This window comes from Lathyrus oleraceus, chromosome 7 (assembly GCF_024323335.1).
Source record: "Lathyrus oleraceus cultivar Zhongwan6 chromosome 7, CAAS_Psat_ZW6_1.0, whole genome shotgun sequence".
Taxonomy (NCBI): Eukaryota; Viridiplantae; Streptophyta; class Magnoliopsida; order Fabales; family Fabaceae; genus Lathyrus; species Lathyrus oleraceus.
The window spans coordinates 496,628,145-496,636,149 of record NC_066585.1 but is presented as its reverse complement, the minus strand read 5'-3'; positions in this window follow the sequence as shown (position 1 = coordinate 496,636,149).

Genomic DNA, 8,005 nt, shown 5'->3' with positions numbered 1-8,005 from the left:
TTACTTAAGTAGCTTGAGATGAGGCTTTATTTACATTCTATTTTATAGCCATCATCGGATAGTCAAGTCCTATCAAACCCTAACTAATATGTTTGCATCTTTATTCGCTTAATCGTTCATGTTTGACGTCCTTGTTAAAAGAATATCACCTATAGAAAAAGGTTTCACGCCTTCTTCATCTATCTTATCATTAGTGACATAGTAGTATATTTTTCTTTGTTTCCTTAGAAAACTTGAGCATTCATCTTGAATATTTCCAAAGTCTCTGCATTTAAGACATTAGATCCCTTTTCCTCTGTAAGAATAGTTGAGATTTTGTCTTTAACCATTTTTTTCCTTTACTTTGAAGGTCACACATCTTGAAATTGTGATGCTAATTGTCCTTGAAATTTGTAGGCATATTATTCCCATATCTCATGTCCATTCTTCTCATGACCTTTATTAAAATCTTAACAAACTTGAGATTTTCTCGAGTATCATATTCTACTTGGTTTTCATAATCTTCATAATTGTCTTCACTTACAATCTATGGACGACTCTTAGTACCATCAAGAATTGTTGGGTGGTGAAATGATCCTCCTTCTTTCGTATTCTCCATCTAGAAGAAAATAGGAACCCTAGAACACACCCAAACAGAACAAGGTGCTTGCTCTAATGTCGATTGAGATTTTATTCTTTGGATGGAAAAATGTAAGATACAATATCGGAGATAATGTGTATGACAAAATGCCGGAGACAATGCGTATGGCAAGTTAAATGCATACTAGATAGAATAAAAACAAAATATTAATAACACTGAAATTGGTAACCCAGCTCGGTGCAAAGTCACCTAAATCTGAAGGGCGTTAACCCAATGAAAGGAAATTCATTCTTAATTGTCAGAAGTACAGGTTGGACTTAGTTGAACCCTACTAGTTCAAAGCCTTTTTTCCTAATACTACCCGTGAATTTCTATTCAGGAATCCCTATAGGAAGAACTTCACCCTTAAAAGTCAGAAGTACAATTGGTCTTATCTGAACTCACTTTGTCCAGTGTCGCTTTCCTAATACTACCCGTGAAGATTAGATAAGGACTCCCCCTAAATCTGAGACACCTGTCAATTTCACTCAGACATTCTTCCAAGTGTTTGGACAATTAAAAAGTTTAATAATTATGATACAAAATTACAACTCAAATATTATATTCCTTAACATAGGAATAAGACGAAAGAACAAAGTATTACAAAACAAATACAAGACTTAAATAAAACTCTCATATAGAGTTAATATTTTCTCTAAAGTCCTAAGTCTTCCCAAAGGAGATGAACTCCTTAATTAGCCATAAAGGTCCAGCTTCAAAATCCCATAATAGTTTAGGTTGTAAACACTGATGAACTTCCCAAAAGTGCATGAGATCAATATACAATAATGATGATTTCCAATATGGATTGATTACCTTGAATAAATATGAATCTCTTGATTACAACAACTTTAATGTTATTGCATTTGATTCATAACATATCTTCCAAACAATGCACACTATCAATCAAATCTTTATTATGATGATTGAGATCTTTTATTGATACAAATCTTGAACAAATAAGCACACCAAATGCAATCTTGCTAAAAATAGATCTTATCCAAATCCAAACACACCCTAACACACTTATATCTCTGATATATAAAAAAGGAAACAAATATTTAAAGAAAGAGATATACTTAAATTTATCTTGCACTCCAAGTAAACAGTCTGAGACATGTTAATACAAGATGCTTGGGACATTATGCTCAACATATTGCTTTCCATGAAACATCGCACAACTGATTTTGGATCTTCATTAATGCAAAACAAGTTGTATCTTTACTTGTTATAAATATTAATTCCAAGCTCTTAAGTACAAAATTCAAAATACAATCTCTTCTAAATATGAAACGCACTATAAGCCATCGTTAATAGTGATTTGAGATCTTCTTATTAAGTACAAATACAAATCTGGTAATTAAAACAAATCTAATTAAATCTCTTCATGGAGTCTTGGTTTCAATGATCTTCAATCAATATCTTTGCATATCCTATGTGAGCACAATTTTAGACTAAATAAAATTGAACCAAACATTCCTTCAAAACATATCCAATTAAATATTTTCTTTCAATGCAAATCTAATCAAATCTTCTTATTTAATTCAAATCCAATTTTTTAAATTAAATTACATCCAATTAAACATTCTTCAACCTTTATGGATTATGATTTAATAAAATCTTATCCAAAAATCTTTGATTTATAATTATTCTTCTGAACACACTTTTGACATAATTTTGGGAGAATTAAAACCAAAACAAATCTTAAATAAAATCTAAAGAGAATTAGAACTCAATCCGTGCAGCACCCATGTCAGGATGTCACACAACATGTTCAAGACATATTCCTTAACAAGTTGCCTACAACCATTAGCTAGTCAAATCTTTCTTTTAAAGCAACTTCAACTTAATCTTAAACTGATAAAACCTGAACCAAATCTTATAATAACCTCAGGAATAAAACACTTAACAAAATGAGCCCAAATGTGCTCAACAACTTTCACGACATCTTGCTTTCCATTTTTCCTATAAAAATAAGCCAATCAAAATGTAATAACAGATAAGTTATATTTAATTTTGTCCAATTAGAGGACTTAATACAATAAAAATGACTTAGGTTACAAACCAAATAGACCCTTTAGTAATATCTTTCATGCTAGGAATAAATTTAATCATCCTCCTTTTAAATTTAATTTATAGTAATAAGCTCGGTTATATGGAATCTTATTATTATACCAAATTAAATTAATTAAGATGATTGAAGGAAATAACTCTAGACCTCTTAAAGTCAATAGCGCACTAGGGCACACAAATATTTAGGTATCAAAGGTGAAAATTTAATTTGTTTTGCAACTTTAAGTAGGATAATTATAAATTTAAAGAAGTTGTGCAAAGCATGAGTATACCTTAAGTATAAAAAAGAAAGATGAACTTGATGGTTTTTTATCAAGATGATTCTTGATGGTCTTGATGGTCTAAGATCAAGATAATATCTATAATGGCTTTGATTATCTTGAGGATCTTGGAACTTCTTGGAAGTTTGAGGTGAAATATTGTTTGGTGGTCTTGTCTATCTTGAGAAATTTGATTCAACATTCAGAATTCGACGGTACGATGTTGTTGTCTTTAATAGGGAGGGGGGGGGGGGTTCTCAAGATATGTTGAGAAATTTTAATGTAAAACACTTGATAGATATTAAATCGAAAAACTCTGATTAATTCCTCTAGAAAATGGTTTTATATGTGCTTAGTGAATTTATTTTATTATTACAAACATTTTAGTCTACGATAAAATTGAGTTTAGGCAAAGGTGGCCAAACCAAAATGAGAAATTAAACTAAGTGGTGCATTCTTGGTGAGAAATAGGAACATGAATAAGAGGGGTCATATAATACCCTATAGGTCTAATTGATTCAGCGCTTTTGGAAATTCAAAATTCGCGCCCAATACCAAATTAACCCTAATGGATTAATCGGTTAGTACCTTAATATATGTGTGTCACCATTAACCAATCATCAATATTAACAATATTAATTGCTTTAATCGATGATAAGGTCATATAGTCAATTATTACATGCCTATATAAGAGGTTTTTCTCTCCACCTTCTTCTCATATCATCTTGCATTCTCTTCTTCTCCTTCTTGCTCTCTAGTTGTTTTTTTTTAAGTTTATATGATTACTAATCTTGTTCTTCATTCATCATCATGGCACCAAAAAGAGTTAAAACATCTGAAATTTCTTATGGTCCATCATATTTCTCCAAAGACTTCTCATCTATTGAGCAATAAAATTGATTCAATATGGAGTATGTTACCAAAGTTATATTAACATCGTACTTTTAAGATGTGAGTGTTTTTCAAGATTGTGAGTTCTTCAAGATGTTCGATGAGGAAAATCTGAAAAGCTTCATCAGCGATGCGCCAGGGGATATCTATCTGACTCTAGTAAATATGTTTTTTTGCAAACCTCAGATATGCCAATAATATTATTACCTCTTAAGTTTGAAAGCAACATATATCTTTATCTCTTGAAGAATTTGCTGAGATCTGCAATATTTCGTGCATCGGATCCTTCTATAGTGAATCAAATCAAGGTGAATTTTTTTTTATTACTGTTTCTCATTCCTTTCTGTTAGATCCAAATGGTAGTGTTCATTCTCCTTTTTTTGTGGGAACTGTGCACCCGTACATTCTACTCATTCACTCTATGGTAAACTGTAGTGGTAAATTCATAACCATCAAGCTATGGATAAACTTGACGTCAATAAAACCAGAGTCGCCACCGCGCTTTTATTGTTTCCAAAGGAAAAGGTAAAAGTACGAACAAAACCCAAGGATAATAAGTTTTCAAATCAAAACTAATAAAATTCTAGAGATTACAGGCAAGGGGGTTGGTTACACAGAGGGAAGGTGTTAGCACCAAAGTGTCCTAAGTACTCCTACGGAGCCCTTTTTTGTGTGCATATGTTTTTTGGGTATAAATGATGTTTGATAAAATATAGAGTGTGGGGATGAGAAAAGAATTCATTGATTATATTTTTGTGTTTGACAAGACCTTCGATCTTATGCCTACGTACCAACATAAAAATGAGGGATCAAAACCCTGTAGTTCGTGGTAAAAATTTCAAAGAAGTTGGTGAATTGATTTTCAAAAAGTTTAAGTAAACGGGCGCAAAAGGCCAAAGTTTTGAATGGGGTTGTTAGTTCTTTTTTGTCTTTTGAAATTTAAGTCAATATGATTAAGTTTATTTACAAATTTTATTAAGAAAAATATTTAAAAATTCATTGGCATAAGGTCAAAGTTTCTAATCATTAAAATATGTCTAAGTTTGAAATCACAAGCAAAGAAAGTTTTTGAAAAGAGGGAGATATTTTGAAATTAAAGAAGTGGGAGGAGATGAAGGGACTATCCTAAGCAAAAAATTAAAAGTTAAGAATTGAAAAGATCTGACCAATGGGATTCCATCCAACAGACAAGACTGTCATATAGAAACCGATTTTCCTTTGGACTTTGATCAAGCAATAAGCAATAAGCAATATCCAGACATCATGAAGATCAAGGCATCAAATAAAGATATCCATATCCAAGGAAGCATTCTAATAGCTATAAGTCTTCATTATCTTCTAATGTATCATATGAAATATTCATTGATCAACTCAGAACAAAACATCAGACATGGGCAATAACAAAATAACAATTAAGCACAGAGACAGAGTAGCAGATGAATCAAAGAGATCCAAGGTCTTGCATCATATGAAGTATCAGATGTTGGCATTGGCCAAGTCCTTTAGCATAGGGAATGTTGCCTAGTTCTAAGTCCAAAAGTTCAGATCAAGTCCCCACAGTCCACCAAATGTTTTTTTTAGGGTTTTTGTTGTTATTAGGTATTTTAAGGTCCTAATACCATAAACAAAACAAAAGGCAAGCAAATAATATATACAATCTCAATATATGGCTCAAAGGAGCAAAGTCAAAAGGACTTGAAACATAAACAAGTTATATGAAATGTAAATGGTAAATGAATGAAATTTAAATTGCATAAAGTAAATGACTTGAAAGTAAAAGCATAATGAATAAGAGTTAGTCAATGGTTAGTCAAATATTAGTGTTGAGTTTTAATTATTTAAGTCATTCTTTGGAGAACACTCAATCATTCATTCACAAGTATGAATCCTTAAACCAAGACATCTTCGATGAGAAGGGCTCCAACTTGGATAATTCAACAAGTATGCCACTATCTCTCATGAAAGGAAAAAAGATCAAGTCTCCATACAATGCCATAAGAATGGGAGACTTACAATCTCACTTACAAGAATGTTATTCTTTGAGGGTCAAATTTAGCTCTATGTTAAGCAATCGTAATTGGACTTATGTAGAAGTCACAATTATCTGAGGTCGGGCAATAAAAATATAGGTGGTAATGCATGTTAGAGATTTGGTACAAAGAACCAAACTCCTAAAACATACCACACACTAAAAGAAAATGGGAGGGACTTATCTCAATCAGACTTGTATTAATTCATTTGACATAGGGTCATTGAGGAATACATTAGCATTTAGACATTAGAGATCTCATTAGTCAAATGAGGGAATGGGGAAGAATAGGGATGAAAATGAAAAGGGAAGGGGAAATAGAAACACAAATTGATCATGAGAGGAATTTCATCTGATCAATACCATCCATTCATTTTGGGAGACGAAATACACATTTTATCAATCCCCTAAATCCAATGGTTTTGATAAAACAAAAGTCAAATCAACCATGACCAAGGCCCAAACAGAAAGTCAAACATCACAAGACCATAAAAGTGGCTTAACATAATTTTTAAACATTTAATCATTAAAAATCACATTGAAAATGAATTAAAATGCATTTTCATTTGGTCAAAACCTCAAATCCCTTCAAAACACCAAATAAATAGCCAAGGGATTTATCCTAGGTCAAACAAGGTCAAAGGATCTTAGAAAAAATTTTCACAATTTTTAGAAAGTCAGAAGTATTTTAAAACAATTAAAAATATGCACAAAAACATTTAATTCATGAAAAATACCAAAATTAATCCAAAAAATAATTTTAATTCAGAATATGGAAGATAAAAATATTTAAAGATTTTTGGTGAAAGTCCCATATTTTTTGGATTAAAAATGAAATTTCTATGAATAAAATAAAATAAGTGGATTAAATGGAAATTTAGAAAATACAAAAAAAAAACAAGGCCCATCAGATCTCCCTAATTAATTGAGGTGGCATATCTGATGGCCAAGCGCGCGTGTTTCACCAAAGACCTGAGTCAATGCACCACACCAATGGTAATTAGAACCAAGGGGCAAGATTAAAACATTTTAAATGAATCAGATGGTTTGGAAGGTGTCAACGCACCATCGGAGCCCTAACTCCGGTCATCTTCTCCGATGGACCTCACCGGACTGGTCCACCATAAACCATCACAAAAATGAAAACTAAGGACATGGTTTTAAAGAAAAAATGCTCAGGAGCTCGAATCTGACCTTCATTTTATCTAATTCCAAGTATATTGAAAGATACATATATTTGAAATTTGAGGTTCATGATCTAAGTTGCTTCGATTTGACCTCAAAGCAACTCAATCTGGTTGCCTACAATGGTAGGACTTCAGCCAACCAAAAATCAAAGATAATAGTGAAGAATTGAGAGAGAATCGAAGGCTCAAAGTTTTTGAAAAATCACCTTCGGGTAGCTTAAATTTGGCTTGATCTTACTTCCAATTGGCCTTGGCTCGGCTATAGAAGCTTGCAGGAAGTGAAATAGATCAAAGAGAGGCTTAGATTCTTGGAGTTTCAATCTCAAAATAGAAGGAGATTTGAAACTCGATTTCAAGTGAAATCTTCAAGTTTATCCTTTAATGGAGGTTAGGGAGGTAATGGTTCAAAGCTTGGGCAAATAGGGATCCTATTTTTGATCACAATGGCCATGTATTTATAGGATATCAAGTTGCTTTTCACACACTTTGAAATTTTGCCAAATTTAGCAACTTTGGTGCATGGATGCATGGGCAATGATTTGGGCCCAATTCATGATGTGATCACATTCCAATTCGTGCACAATGGATCCTGCAACATTAACATGTAATCATGCAAAAGGAAATGGACAATTGAATTCAAATCTTGCCAAAATAAACCTATGAAAGGAACCATGCGCAAGTCCCTCAAATCTTGTCCAAATGAAGTGATCTTGGACTTTTTGGAAAGGTGACATCAAGGGGAACAAGTTTTGATGTTGAACACTTTTTCATTTGGAGCTTGTATCATGATGATTTTTGAGGTGGAAGTTTGAGAAATCAAACATATTTGAAAATTTTCTAAGTACCAAATCAAATGACCACTTCTTCCACCTTGAATAACTTTTGCTATGAGCTTCAAATGGAAACAGTTCCTTCATCAAAGTTATAGATCTTTCATCCATCTTCC